Source organism: Tachysurus vachellii, chromosome 2 (assembly GCF_030014155.1).
Source record: "Tachysurus vachellii isolate PV-2020 chromosome 2, HZAU_Pvac_v1, whole genome shotgun sequence".
In the NCBI taxonomy this organism is placed as follows: Eukaryota; Metazoa; Chordata; class Actinopteri; order Siluriformes; family Bagridae; genus Tachysurus; species Tachysurus vachellii.
The window spans coordinates 3,977,554-3,993,592 of NC_083461.1; the positions used below are offsets into that span (position 1 = coordinate 3,977,554).

The 16,039-nt window shown below is 37.5% G+C and overlaps 2 long non-coding RNA genes across 2 annotated transcripts; both read left to right on the forward strand.

Moving 5' to 3' along the window:
• Window positions 1–355: 355 nt before the first annotated feature.
• Window positions 356–14,637, forward strand: LOC132858946 (uncharacterized). The gene is made up of 3 exons (XR_009649669.1): window positions 356–681; window positions 893–960; window positions 14,602–14,637. It is a non-coding gene; the product is annotated as an uncharacterized LOC132858946 (long non-coding RNA).
• LOC132858939 (uncharacterized) lies at window positions 12,333–13,677 on the forward strand. The gene is made up of 4 exons (XR_009649668.1): window positions 12,333–12,395; window positions 12,748–12,813; window positions 12,897–12,999; window positions 13,118–13,677. It is a non-coding gene; the product is annotated as an uncharacterized LOC132858939 (long non-coding RNA).
• Window positions 14,638–16,039: the final 1,402 nt, after the last annotated feature.

The window sequence follows — 16,039 nt, forward strand, 5'->3', positions numbered from 1 at the left end:
ACAATTATAACCCAAGTATTTTGAAAAGGTTATCCCCCAATGTGGAAATGTTGTTTTTTCCTTTTCTAGGAATGCAAAAAAAATATGTAAGAAAAATGTCTCAGTCACGGGCAATGTACATGAAGTAAAGTCTCAGTCCTACTTCCCCATAAATACATTATATTTATGATACATAAACCTATTATATTTAATCAGCTGTCTTCTGTCTTCATAGACACTGTTCAGAACCTACAGTAGGCAAACCAAGGAGGCAAAGATGACCAAACAAAAACAACTAAGTTGGTAAAAATGGAATGAAACCCAGAAATTGAATGAACCCAGGCTGTTCTGTAATTGTAGAATTTATTTTCAGCAGTTTTTCTATCACTGAGCCTTCCGTGATGTCCTCAAAGTATCGTGCTACTTTGTTAGCACAGCTGTCTTTCCAACTGAAGCTGCCAACAGATCTGCACTCTAGGGAGTTTAAAAAGTATATAAAGGTGGGAGGAGTGTATAAAGGGAGGTCTTTTCTGACGTTTCAGCTTGCAGGATTTAAATAATTTGCACGTGGAGAATTTCTCAGTTATTATCCCAGGTCCAGCGCCTCAGAAGTCTCATATGAACCTGTGATCTAAAGGTATCTGCTTCGTGCTGCACACAAAAGGAGTTTGAGAAACGTTTGGAAACGTTCCTTGTGAATCTGTAAGTTTTATCTTTTTCTGTTTGTGTTGTTAAATTGTAGTAACACTTAAGTATAAACAGACACACAGTAACTTTACAGCTGTAAAGTCAATGTGGTGTCAGATAATATATCTTTATGTGTGATGATTATTTAATCTTTATTTAAGTCTTTTAAGATGCACCAAAATCAGCTATAAAGTTTCCTTTTCTTTACATCATGCTGCTCTTGTAGGTAACTCTCTTATAGGACTTTCTGAAACACCATGAAGTGGCTTTTAAGACCTGGCATCACTGTGATGGGTAAGTGATACTGTTTATAGTTCTGTATTAAACACTGATGACAGATTCAAACATTTCTTGACATGATGTTGTGTTTACCCTAGTGAGGGAGGGAGGGAGGGGGGGGGGGAAGAGAGAGAGGAATGAGAGGAAGGAGAAGTTGTTGGAAATAGACAGTGTACGTTCTGTGAATTAAAAAGTATAACACGTCTAATTAGGTGTTGAACCTGAACAATCAGTGTAGTGTTTCTGTTGGGAGTGGAAGGAAACCTCGGAAAGACATTGATATCACTTACTGCACCATGTGCTCCTTCTCTGTTGATTTTTTCTCTATCTGACACCTGTACGGTGTTCAACCAACTTCATCACATGTACTATTTCCCCTTTGTTGCCCTCACGGTGAAGTATCCGCTTTGTTTGGCTTCCACGAACCCCAGCTACATACAGGCCTGAACTGTTAGACTGAGTACTGCTTATTAAGAGGCTTTTATTATTTATTATTTATTTTATGGCCATTTATTGATTAATAATTGGGATGTGTTATTAATAATTATCTTTTCAAACTGAACATTTGAGTTTGAAAAGTAATCTGGTCAATATTTTACACGAAATCCATATATAGTAAACTGTTTGTATCGTTTATGTTGTGTTGTGTTGTGTATATTTACAAGATTAAATTGAATTTCACATTTCTTGATACCTGTCAGTTTAATAGGTAATTATCAATAGAACCCACACTCAATGTAAATCAGAGATAAGACAAATAGATTAAGTTTAAGATTTTCAGTGAAATTAAAAGAGCTCAGGTTCTTCACCCCATAATAGCCAGTAACACTACACGTGTATTAAATAAATAAAAGAAAGAAAAAATAATAAGCTTGAACATGAAACTGCTCTTTCTTCAGACTTGTCCATCGCCCCTAAAAGAGAGAGAAAAAAGCTTTAATGAGTATATTGAATATACCTGTTGAGTTTTGTCCCTTGGTTCGGTTTATTTAAACATATATGAACACAGCAATCGTGCTCAGATCTGCACTGAATCAATCAGGCTTAGACGACCTGAACAATGTACTGAACGAGGATTGTTTTCCAAAAGAAACAGCTTTAAATTATGGATTTATGGTGTGTCACATATTCAAAATATCTTTTCTGATTTATTCTCTGATCTGTTAGTTTGCCTGCTGATGCATCAGTGCCAAGCCTTCATCGTCAGAGAATCGATGGTGAATGAAGCCCTGACCCTCCAGTGTAAGTGCCCAGGAAACTGATCAGTGGTTCAGTGGATCCGCTTCATTCCTGACAAAGTTGTCATTGTTCAGAGCTGGATTTGTTCAAAACAAGAGCATTTTCAGAGAAGATTACACTGATCGTGGATGGTGCTATGGAGACTGTTCACTGTTTTGTTGTCCTGTGTGTTCCTTTTATTCTGTGTGTTTATTGTCCTGTTCTCATCTCACACTGTTGTGTATTTGCACTTTATGCTGCAATCTTATGTACTGTTACGTGTTACACCATGATCCTGGAGTCATTTTTGTTCTATCATGTACAAGCTATATAGCTGTGATGTGTGAAGGGACTCGTGGCTGGTGATAGAAATTTGTGGAGTAACTGCCATATCACGTGTAACTGCCATACAACGTGCACCTGGTTATCTAGTGTTAATTTCGTATATATATATATATATATATATATATATATATATATATATATATATATATATATATATATAAAAAGTAAATTACCAACTTAATGCAAGTTATACATGGTATTGCACACACCATTATTGATGATATTTGGAGCAATATTACATGTAATTGTTAAACTTGATTCCCTTACATATACATTTGCTTTTAAGCCTAATTATTCATTTTGATTATAATAATCTAGCCATGGGGGTCACAGTCCAGTGACTTCTGTGCCGGTCCCAAGCCCGGATAAATAGAGAGGGTTGCGTCAGGAAGGGCATCCGGCGTAAAACATTGCCAAATCTAACCATGCGAATCGTCAGTACGAATTTCATACCGGATCGGTCGAGGCCCGGGTTAACAACGACCGCCATTGGCGCCGTTGACCTACAGGGCGCTGGTGGAAATTGGGCTACTGTTGGTCGAAGAACTAGAGGAGGGAGGAGAGTACACAGACAGAGAGAGAAGAGGAAAGGTAAGAGTGTAGGACTGAGAATAGGAACTCTGAATGTTGGTACTATGACAGGGAAAGGTAGAGAGCTGTCTGATATGATGGAGAGAAGGAAGGTGGATATACTGTGTGTACAGGAGACCAGGTGGAAGGGTAGCAAGGCTCGTAGTATAGGAGCAGGATTCAAGCTGTTTTATTATGGTGTGGATAGTAAGAGAAATGGGGTAGGTGTGGTCCTGAAGGAGGAGTTTGTGAGGAATGTTCTGGAGGTGAAGAGAGTGTCAGACAGGGTGATGAGTCTGAAGTTAGAGATTGAAGGAGTGATGTTGAATGTTGTTAGTGGTTATGCCCCACAGGTAGGTTGTGAGTTAGAGGAGAAAGAGAGATTCTGGTGTGAATTCGATGAGGTGATTGAGAGTATTCCCAAGGGTGAGAGAGTGGTGATAGGAGCGGATTTTAATGGACATGTTGGTGAGGGGAACACAGGTGATGAGGAGGTGATGGGCAAGTTTGGAGTTAAGGAAAGGAACCTTGAAGGACAGATGGTAGTGGACTTTGCTAAGAGGATGGACATGGCTGTGGTTAACACTTATTTTCAGAAGAGGGAGGAACATAGAGTGACTTACAAGAGTGGAGGTAGGAGAACACAGGTAGACTACATCCTTTGTAGAAGAGGCAATCTGAAAGAGATTAGTGACTGTAAAGTGGTAGTGGGAGAGAGTGTAGCCAGACAGCATAGGATGGTGGTGTGTAGGATGACTCTGATGGTCTGTAAGAGGAAGAGGTCAAAGATAGAGGAGAAAACTAAGTGGTGGAAGCTGAAAAAGGAGGAATGTTGTGAGGAATTTAGACAGAAGTTGAGGCAGGCTCTGGGTGGTCAGGTAGTGCTGCCGGATGACTGGGAAACTACAGCAGAAATGATCAGGGGGACAGGGAGAAAGGTGCTGGGTGTGTCATCTGGAAGGAGGAAAGAAGATAAGGAGACTTGGTGGTGGAATGAGGAAGTTCAGGATAGTATCCAGAGGAAGAGATTAGCCAAGAAGAAGTGGGATATGGACAGGACTGAAGAGAATAGACAGGAATACAAGGAGTTACAGCGCAGAGTGAAGAGGGAGGTGTCTAAGGCCAAGCAGAAGGCATATGAAGAGTTGTACACTAGGTTAGATACTAGAGAAGGAGAGAAGGACTTGTACAGGTTAGCTAGACAGAGGGATCGAGATGGGAAGGATGTGCAGCAAGTTAGAATTATTAAGGATAGAGATGGAAGGCTGCTCACAAGTGAGGAGAGTGTACAGAGGAGATGGAAGGAATACTTTGAGGAGCTGATGAATGAGGAAAATCAGAGGGAAAAAAGAGTAGAAGGGGTGAACTTTGTGGAACAAGAAGTAGATAAGATTAGAAAGGATGAAGTCAGGAAGGCTTTAAAGAGGATGAAAAGTGGAAAGGCAGTTGGTCCTGACGACATCCCGGTAGAGGTCTGGAAGTGTCTAGGAGAGGCAGCAGTGGAATTTTTAACTAGTTTGTTCAACAGGGTATTAGAAAGTGAGAGGATGCCTGAGGAATGGAGAAGGAGTGTGTTAGTGCCGATCTTTAAGAATAAGGGTGACGTGCAGAGTTGCAGCAACTATAGGGGGATAAAGTTGATGAGCCATACAATGAAGTTGTGGGAAAGAGTAGTGGAAGCTAGGTTAAGGAAGGTGGTGGAAATTTGTGAGCAGCAGTATGGCTTCATGCCCAGAAAGAGCACAACAGATGCAATTTTTGCTCTGAGAATGTTGATGGAGAAATATAGGGATGGTCAGAGGGAGTTGCACTGTGTATTTGTAGACTTTGAGAAAGCGTATGACAGGGTGCCAAGAGAAGAGCTGTGGTACTGTATGAGGAAGTCAGGAGTAGCAGAGAAGTATGTCAGAGTGGTGCAGGACATGTATGAGAGGAGCAGGACAGTGGTGAGGTGTGCTGTAGGTCAGACAGAGGAGTTCACAGTGGAGGTGGGACTGCATCAGGGATCGGCTCTGAGCCCCTTCCTGTTTGCTATAGTGATGGACCAGTTGTCAGAGGAGGTCAGACAGGAGTCTCCTTGGACGATGATGTTTGCAGATGACATTGTGATCTGTAGTGAGAGCAGGGAGCAGGTGGAGGAAAACCTGGAGAGGTGGAGGTTTGCGCTGGAGAGAAGAGGAATGAAAGTCAGTCGTAGTAAGACTGAGTACATGTGTGTGAATGAAAGGAAGGGAAGTGGAACAGTAAGGTTACAGGGTGAAGAGGTGAAGAAGGTACAGGAGTTTAAGTACTTGGGGTCAACAGTCCAGAGTAATGGAGAGAGTGGGAAAGAAGTAAAGAAGCGAGTGCAGGCAGGTTGGAGTGGTTGGAGAAAGGTGTCAGGAGTTCTGTGTGATAGGAAAATATCAGCAAGAATCAAGGGGAAGGTGTACAGGACAGTGGTGAGACCGGCCATGCTGTATGGTTTAGAGACAGTGTCACTGAAGAAGAGACAGGAGTCAGAGCTAGAGGTAGCCGAACTGAAGATGTTGAGGTTCTCTTTGGGAGTGACAAGATTGGACAGGATTAGGAACGAGTACATCAGAGGGACAGCTCATGTTGGACGTTTGGGGGACAAAGTTAGGGAGGACAGATTAAGATGGTTTGGACATGTTCAGAGGAGGGAGAGTGAGTATATTGGTAGGAGAATGTTGGACATGGAGCTGCCAGGCAGGAGGCAAAGAGGAAGGCCAAAGAGGAGGTATATGGATGTAATTAATGAGGATTTGAAGCTAGTGGGTGCAAGTGTTGAGGATGCAGAAGATAGGGATAGGTGGAGAAAGATGATTCGCTGTGGCGACCCCTGAAGGGAAAAGCCGAAAGAAGAAGAAGATTCATTTTGATTATAATGTGATTGTGACAGGGGCGTGGGAAGAGGTTTTTAGGTTGGGGGTGCTGAGTTTTTTCTGTTACCACTTTTGAATAAGAAACAATATCAAGGATATAAAACTTGTCAAAACTCTGCGAATCACAAAAGTATCAGTGAGATCAGTTACTTTATTAATACTGCTTTTAATCGTAATGCAAAGACCGGTCATCGGGACATACTGTAAGCTGTCATGTACAATAAAAGATCCTGTGCAGCGACAGGAAATATAATTTAACACAAAAAGCCTGCCTAGACGGTGGACTTGCGCTCAGTTTTTTTTTTTTTTTGAGCGGCGTGTGGACGAATTGTTTCTACGCAACATTTAAAATTGTTTCTATTTTAAAGGCGTAACAGCTGATGAAAAAGCAGAGACAATTGTAGACGAAAATGAAGAGAGATTTTATCTTAGTTTTTATTTTATACAAAACATTTTCGTCTCGTCTTTTTTCGTCAACAATAATGCATGTTAATTTAGTCTTAGTCAGCGTTTTTGGACAGTGGTGCAGTCTCGTCATCGTCTCGTCTTAGTCATGAAAAAAAGGTTGTTGACGATCATATTTCGTCTCGTCTCGTCTGACGAAATTAACACTATGGTTATCCTTATGTGACAATCTCATCCAATACAATAAAGAAACAAAGTGAAATTAAGAGAAAAATGAAATAAAAGACAAAAAAAAGACAGAAAGCAAAGAAAAAGGAAGCTATGGAAAATAAACTAAAAGAAATGGGGAAACTGTTGTATGAAATAAAGAAATTGAATATATCTGATTAAATCTGTAAAGAAAAGATCCAGAAGGAAGCTGGTTCAACCAAAAGAGGAACAGACACTGTACCACTGTATGCTGCAATCTTATGTACTGTTATGTGTTGCACCATGAACCTGGAGTCATTTTTGTTACATCATATATAAGATAAAAACCCACTTGACTTGATATGATATGTTTTATTTGTGTTTCTCTACAACAGTTCGAATACCTCAAGCATAAACCTTTTAAATAAATGACACGTTTCTATAGTTTGCACTCTATAGTTAGGAGGAAGACAGTAACAGACTTCCTGCATCCATGTCACCTATTGACAAAAGTGAAAAAAAGTTTTAATCTGAATTTGTGAGCATTTTACATCACCTAAGTGTGTATATTTTTTTTGTTTTAATGTTTTAATGTAAGGTGGATAAAGGAAAATGAACCATAAATGAAATATGGAGTATAAAATATTATTGATTGTATTATGTTCATTGTTGTGTTTGTTTAGTGCTGCCAGACTCCAGTAGTCACACAAAACAAAGAGGAAACACAATTTAAAGGCATTTTAAATGTCTACACAACTCCTTAATTAACATTTACTTTATTTTACTTGTATTAAGTATAATGCTGGAGTGACCTGTAGAGGTTCAGGAAAGGTCTTTCAGAGGTCCTAATAGACAATTCTTTAACCATTTATTTTTCTCATTAGTTGTAAAAAATGTCACCAGAGCATTTTATAGAGCAAAACACATTGTGAAGTGTTTTATTATAAACTTTGCTTTAAACTGTATTTTAAGATATATATACTGATACATAATAATGTATGAATAATGATACACTTTTGTGATGCATATTAAAGGTACGAAAGATAAAAGTTTCCAAAATTTAGAGAAGAGTTTTCTGAGAAAATGTGTATTTGTACATTTACACACACACACACACACACACACACACACACACACACACACACACGCACACACTTGTAGAAGTAGGTAATATATAAATAATCACACACGTTTTAAAAGCAGGGGCCTGTTTCAGAAAGCAGGTTAAGTGAAAACTCTGAGTAAGTTAACCCTGAAATGAGGGAAACTCTGGGTTTTCCGTTTCAGAAAGGGAGGTAAGTTAAACCCGAGAAAGCAGGTTAAGTTAAGCCCGTTTCTGAAAGAGAGGTAACTTATACTCAGAGTCAGTTACCATAGTAACTTACTCTGTGAACCTAACCTGGTCGGGAGCAGGGGGCCTGTTTCAGAAAGGAGGTTCAACCAACTCTGAGTTTAAACTTGAACTCTGAGTTGACAAACCCCGAGATGGGAAACTCTGAGTTTTCGGTTACAGAACAGCTGAAATGAGTTAGTTTTATCAACTCCAAATTGACTGACTCTGAGTTAAGCACTTGCACCACAACTAAAAAAAGCCATTATCAATGGAGCGCAGATATAATGAGTCACCATGGCAACAGCGTCAGACAAAAGAAAAGTCTGCATATTTCTCACCAGCATAACCGGAATTTTAAAAAAAAAAAAAAAAAAAAAGCAACACTGCTGTATGAAACTATAGTATATATATATATATATATATATATATATATATATATATATATATATATATATATATATATATATATATATACTATTGTGTATATATGTACCTTTAAAAGTTTTTTTTTTTTTTTTATATTTTTGATGTAAACTTCTCCCTCTGGTTACATTTATACAATCGATCCTGTTGATGAAGAGTCTGTATTAATTCGTTTGAGCCCAGAGTGGATTTTTGCATTTTTATTTGAGCGATATTGTTTTTCTTTACAGTCAATAAGATCCATAATCTCATCCATCCTTACATCAGCCATCACGGCCGTGCTCTTACATCCGAGCAGATGCTTTGCGTTGCCTTACGTTTCTTTGTGAATTGTAGTTTTGTGTAGAACATCGGGGATGCAGAACATATTAGTAAGGCTACTGTTTGCAGAGCGGTCTGGAAATTGTGTCTCGCTCTTAAGCGCTTTCTGACAATTTTTGTGTTGTTTCCTGATAAAATAAAATACTGTTCTTCCAGTTTCACCTCTGATATTATAACAGTTGGGAATTTACTCTAAAATAGTTCTTAATTACTAACTACAAATTACATCTTCAACCAGTCTAATTAGATTAATGTAATAATTACTATCTCTAGAAAGTATTGGTCTACTTACCAATTTGGTCTCCTTACTTATTAATTACTTTCTAAATCCCAAATTAACCTCAACCACTTGAACAATAAGGAGAGACAAGAAACTGCACTTCTAATGCTTTCAAATAAACAATATACAATTGCATGAATTATCCTTGAATTGAACAAAGTGTGTAACTAGAGGGAGAAGTTTACATTAAAAATATACCTTTTAAAATTTGATGTTAAATCCACTATTGTTTTATACAGCAGTGTTGCTTTTTTTTTTTTTTTTTTTTTTAAATACCTGTTCAAATTCTCCATATGCTTGCATAAGCACTTCCAGTTCTGCTGGTGAGAAATATGCAGACTTTTCTTTTGTCTGATGCTGTTGCCATGGTGACTCGTTATATTTGCGCTCCATTGATAATAGCTTTTTTTAATTGTGGTGCACACGCTTAACTCAGAGTCAGTCAATTTAGAGTTGATAAAACTAACTCATTTCAGCTGTTCTGTAACCGAAAACTCAGAGTTTCCCATCTCAGGGTTTGTCAACTCAGAGTTCAAGTTTAAACTCAGAGTTGGTTGAACCTCCTTTCTGAAACAGGCCCCAGGAATTTTATTTGTTGTTATTTCCACTATATGGCGCTAGATTACAAAAAATCCTTTTGTTTATTTTGGTTATACCAGAGGAAGTGGGACAGGGGCCTGTTTCAGAAAGATGGTTCAACCAACTCTGAGTTTAAACTTGAACTCTGAGTAAGTTAAATATTAAATAAATAAATATATATAATAACAATATATACATATAACATTTAATATATTGAACCTGATCATTGATTATTTTGGCTGTTTCAGCAATTTAAATGCTCTAATGCCAAAAAAAACAATAGAAGATTACAGAGATTTGTCCTCAATTTTTGTATCTCCATTGTTACACCTGAGTCCTTCAGGGTTAAGGGCCTTGCTCAGAGGCCCAGAAAAAGCAGCTTGGTGTACTTGGAAGTTGAAATCACGACCTTAGTAAGTAGTTTACTACCTTAACACTGATCTACCACTTCACCTCGTTTTGTACAGTATGTAATTGATTAATATGTCTTTCACTATTTTGAATAATTAAACCATTAGTTGTTGTTTTTTTATTGCTAAAGGCATATATGTTTATGATGATTTATTTAATCTGGTTTACATCATAATGAAGAATGATCTATCAACTCTGATCGTGTTTTGTGATGTGTTGCCTGTTCTGAAAATGTATCATTTTATGTCAAGTCAAGAAGCTTTAAGCGTTAAGTGTTGGATCAACTGAAGCCTCCTGTGCTCCAGGTCAGGGCAGGGTCAGACCTCCGTGAAGTTGGCACCCCATAAAAAAAAATCACCAAAACTATGCCATTTGTTTGTGCTACGTTTGTGCTGATTTGTGCCACAAAAACGAATGTTTGTGCTGGTTTGCTGTTTGAGATATTAAACATTATTTTTTTGACCGTGTGACGTCAAAAAACGTCACAGGGTTGTGTTTGTGACATAGCTTGACTTTGGATCACTTTAATTTATACTGCGTGGACATTCTTCAAAAAAAATCTCATTTTGTGTTGCTAGCAACAAAGAAATTCACAGACATTTTAGGATGACATGAGGGGCAAGTATATAATGACAAATCTCATTGTTGGGTAAAACTGTTCCTTTAGCTGGTTTGCCATTATGATCCATGGTTGGCAAGGTTAATCATGCTAACAACATGCCAGCACACTATCAAGTCATCAGGTAATTAAAACAATTCTTCTATGTATTGTTTTAAAAATATTTTGAACAAAAAGAAACACATCTCACCCGTCATTGCTTGCTTGCTAGCATAGTTTTGGTGATTATTTCTTTTTATGGGGTGCTAACTTCACGGAGGTCAGGGTCATACTCAGGGCACAAAGCCACAGACACTTAAGGCCTAAAGCTCGCCTGAGGCTGAAACACAATTAATCAAGGATATCTTGTACGTAACCTGTAGGGGGATCTAAAATGTAGATTGTAAACAACTATTTTAGACTTCCCTTACTTTAGACTTGTCCATCACCCCTAAAAGAAAAAGTGTTATCTTAAGATCATTTAAATTTACATATCATCCAAAAAATACTTAAGTCAAGTTGGTCCAGTAATCACACAGTAATGTTGTCTTTATTCGGCACTCAACACACTGTTACGTGTTACACCATGATCCTGGAGTCATTTCTGTTCTATTGTGTATATAGCTGTGATTTGTGTAAAGACTCGTGGCTGTTGAGGCACTGACTCTTTTAGAGTCAGATTTACAAATATATAAATTCAATAAAGTATCTGATATTCACCATTCAGTTGTCTGCTTGCACACTGATTAATGTTTATTTAATGTCTCCTGTTTCAACTTGAACAGTCATCCATCCATCCATCCATTATCTACCGCTTATCCGGGGCCGGGTCGTGGGGGCAGCAGTCTAAGCAGGGATACCCAGACTTCCCTCTCCCCAGACACTTCCTCCAGCTCTTCCGGGGGAATACCGAGGCATTACCAGGCCAGCCGAGAGACATAGTCCCTCCAGCCTGTCCTAGGTCTTCCCCGGGGCCTCCTCCCGGTTGGACATGCCCGGAACACCTTCCCAGGGAGGCGTCCAGGAACTTGAACAGTCATAGTTATAGAATAGATCTTTCAAAATCTTTTTCAGAAGAAGTTGAATACAAGTAAACTAAAGTAAATGTTAATTAAGTCATTGTGTAGATGTTTAAATACTGTTGTGTTTCCTCTTCATTCCAGTGTATAATCTGGAAGTGCAGGAGCACTATTTAATTTTCTTATTAGTTGTAAGAAATGTCAGCAGAACATCTCTGTTCTATAAAATCTCAGATTGTGTGAAACACTCATGTTTTTTGTTTTTTTTTACTTTAAACCATATTTTAAAATGTATATACTGTATAACCACACACTTGTGTGATGCATATTAAAGGTACAAAAGAGAGTTCCAGCGTAGTGACGATAAATTGTGTCCTAAGTCTAGGCCAAAACTTGATAAACAAATTCAGATTATGTTGAAATGTAGAGAACATTAGTATTTGTGTTATATGATCATATTTGCTTTTGTTATTCATATTAAATTTAAATCATATGAATGAATATTTTAATCACACTAACATGCAGGGCTTTTTATTTGTTAAAATTATTCTTTGTAGACTATTTCCACTAGATTACATGAATTCTGTTTGCATTATTAATATAGGTTAGATTAGATTAGATTAGATTGGATTAGATTCAACTTTATTGTTATTACACATGTACAAGTACAAGGCATATGTTAGTTACATATTTGTCAGGACTCAGCCCAGACTTTTTGCCATGTGCCTTTGTTTACGTTCCTCGTCATGTGTCGTGCATAAGAGCACGTGATCTCGTTTAGAGTTCGTTTAAAAAAAGCTCCCGAGCAGATGAACTGAGTTTGTATCCCAGTTCCTGCTCCTACAGATGTCTCATATGAACCTGTGATCTAAAGGTAAAGCTCTTACTGCTTCGTGCTGCACACAAAAAGAGTTTGAGAAACGTTTTGAAACGTTTATTGTGAATCTGTAAGTTTTTTATCTTTTTCTGTTTGTGTTGTTAAATTGTAGTAACACTTAAGTATAAACAGACACAGTAACTTTACAGCTGTAAAGTCAATGTGGTGTCAGAAAATATATCTTTATGTGTGATGATTATTTAATCTTTATTTAAGTCTTTTAAGATGCACTCAGTTAACTCATAGATCATCAGCTATAATGTGTGTGTGTGTGTGTGTGTGTGTGTGTGTGTGTGTATGTATGTGTGTGTGTGTGTGTGTGTGTGTGTGTGTGTGTCTGCTCTTGTAGGTAACTCTTATAGGACTTTCTGAAACACCATGAAGTGGGTTTTAAGTCCTGGCATCACTGTGATGGGTAAGTGATACTGTTTATAGTTCTGTATTAAACACTGATGACAGATTCAAACATTTCTTGACATGATGTTGTGTTTACCCTAGTTGTGTTTTACCATGGAACCTCTAGAAAATGACTCAATGGAGTCATTTTCGTTCTATCATGTACAAGTTATATAGCCGTGATGTGTGAAGGGACTCGTGGCTGGTGAGGCACTGATTCTTTCAAAGTCAAATTTACAAATTTATGAATTCGACCGAATGTCTTAAATTCACCCTTCAGTTGTCTGCTTGCACATTGATTAATGTTTAGTTGTGTTTATTAGTGGGATCCAGAATATTGTATGGTGGCGTTTTGGACAAGAGAGATGTGCTGGATTGGATGGGGTTCTGTTGGGGTTCTCATTAAACCTACAAGTGACTACAAGACAACAAGTTGACAGACAACAGCAGCAACTATATTTGCAGTAACTTTCTGTAAATATTAACATAATGTAGTAACTGAAACATAATGTGCAGTGATGATACACTGATTGTTACTAATAGCATTTATTTCTGGATAGTGAAGGAGTCACCGCGTTAATCAGAGTATCTGTGTTTTATTCTGTAAGGAAGTGAGATTCATCCCATAATGTAGAGTTCACTTACAGTATGTATGCATGAATATTTTCTCGTGTATGAATATCAATTTAAGCAGCTGCATAATTATGTGTGTGGTTGTTGTGTTATTTGTGTGTTGGGGTTTGTTTTGGGTTGATGCATAAACAAATTGTTTAAGTTAAATATAAAAAGTTTTATAAATTAATGTTGTAAAAGTTAAAATTTGTTGTGCAGCAGAGTGATGTGATGTATTATTTATTTAATGCTTTTTATAAATACTTTAAATATGCTGGTAAAAATTATTATAAAACAATTTGTATTTTGTTTGTAAGTTTTATTACATAATGTGTCATGTGATAGGAACAGAGCTGAGAGAAAAAGAGGGAGGGAGGGAGAGTGAGAGAGAAAGAGAAAGAGAGGGAGGGAGGGGGAGAGAGGGAAACAGAAGTTTTGGAAACGGAGCTGCTGACCTTAAAATAGACAGTGTACGTTCTGTGAATTAAAAAGTATAACACGTCTAATTAGGTGTTGAACCTGAACAATCAGTGTAGTGTTTCTGTTGGGAGTGGAAGGAAACCTCGGAAAGACATTGATATCACTTACTGCACCATGTGCTCCTTCTCTGTTGATTTTTTCTCTATCTGACACCTGTACGGTGTTCAACCAACTTCAACACAGGTACTTATTTCCCCTTTGTTGCCCTCACGGTGAAGTATCGTTTGTTTGGCTTCCAGAAACCACAGCTACATACAGGCCTGAACTGTTAGACTGAGTACTGCTTATTAAGAGACTTTTATTATTTATTATTTATTTTATGGCCATCTATTGATTAAGAAGTGGGATGTGTTATTAATACTTTCTTTTGAAACTGAACTTTTGAGTTTAAAAAAGTAATCTGGTCAATATTTTACACTAAATCCATATATAGTAAACTGTTTGTATCGTTTATGTTGTGTTGTGTTGTGTATATTTACAGGATTAAATTGAATTTCACATTTCTTGATACCTGTCAGTTTAATAGGTAATTATCAATAGAACCCACACTCAATGTAAATCAGAGATAAGATCTGCACTGAATCAATCAGGCTTAGACGACCTGAACAATGTACTGAACGAGGATTGTTTTCCAAAAGAAACAGCTTTAAATTATGGATTTATGGTGTGTCACATATTCAAAATATCTTTTCTGATTTATTCTCTGATCTGTTAGTTTACCTGCTGATGCAGCAGTGCCAAGCCTTCATCGTCACAGAATCGAAGGTGAATGAAGCCCTGACCCTCCCGTGTAACTGCTTAGGAAATTGTCCAGTGGTTTGGTGGTTTCGCTCCAGTCCTGGTGGAGCTGGTGTTGTTGCTGAGAGCTGGAAGTGTTCAAAACAACAGTTTTGTCAGGAAAGATTTACACTACCAGGAGATACAAGCAGTGGAGATTTCTCCCTGACGATCAGTTCAGTAACCTACAATGATTCCGGCTCCTACAAGTGCAGATGTAATGAAATATCAGTGACTGAAGTAAAGCTGAAAGTTATCAGTAAGTGCTCTTGCTGTCATCAGCAGAACATTCTGTCATTCTTAACATGTCTGTAGTAAAGTCTGACCAGCCACATTAAATGCTAAACTGTAATAACGTGATTTGTTTTTGTTTATCCGGAAGTTCCGACAGTTGTAAAGGCTTTCGAGGGGAAGAACGTCACTCTCCCGTGTTACTGAGAGAACCACGAGCTGTGTTACTGAAGGTAGAAGGTAAATACATCTGTTATTCTAATGATACTTACAGACCTTGTGAACTGAAAGTTAAAGGTTTTGTTAAGTTCCTGTGAGCTGAGTGAACATTCTAGTGTAGAGTTTATTTGTAAATTCAGTCCCACTTTGTACGGTTTTTATACTGATGTACTGTAGTCAGTCTCCATGCATGTCAGGTAGTGTGTTAACATCCAAACGACACAAAAATGTCTCTTATTGTTGATGTTAATAAATAATCAAATAATATATATATTTTTTTCTCCAGGGTAACAACAATTCACAACCACTAACAGTGTTCCTGATCATTTACATTATGAGAAAATACTGAGACCAGATTTAATCTAAGACTGCAGGATCTTTAGCTTTCCTGTACATCACTGTTCTGTTGTCCTGTGTGTTCCTTTTATTCTGTGTGTTTATTGTCCTGTTCTCATCTCACACTGTATGCAATCTTATGTACTGTTACGTGTTACACCATGATACATGGTATTTTTGTTCTATCATGTACAAGCTATATAGCTGTGATGTGTGAAGGACTCATGGCTGGTGAGGCACTGATTCTTTTAAAGTCAGATTTACAAATTTATGAATTCAACCGAGTATCTTAAATTCACCATTCAGGTGGCTGCTTGCACATTGATTAATGTTTATTTAATGTCTCCTGTTTTAACTTGAACTGACATATTAAATGAAGAGGAAACACAACAGTATTTAAACGTCTACACAATGACTTAATTAACATTTACTTTAGTTTACTTGTATTCAACTTCTTCTGAAAAAGATTTTGAAATGCTGAAGCCACCACAAGTGTTTTATTTCCTTTGTTTTAAACCATATTTAAACATACAGGTACTGTATAAAGATATGCTTTTATGATGATTATTAGAGGTACAAAAGTGACAAGA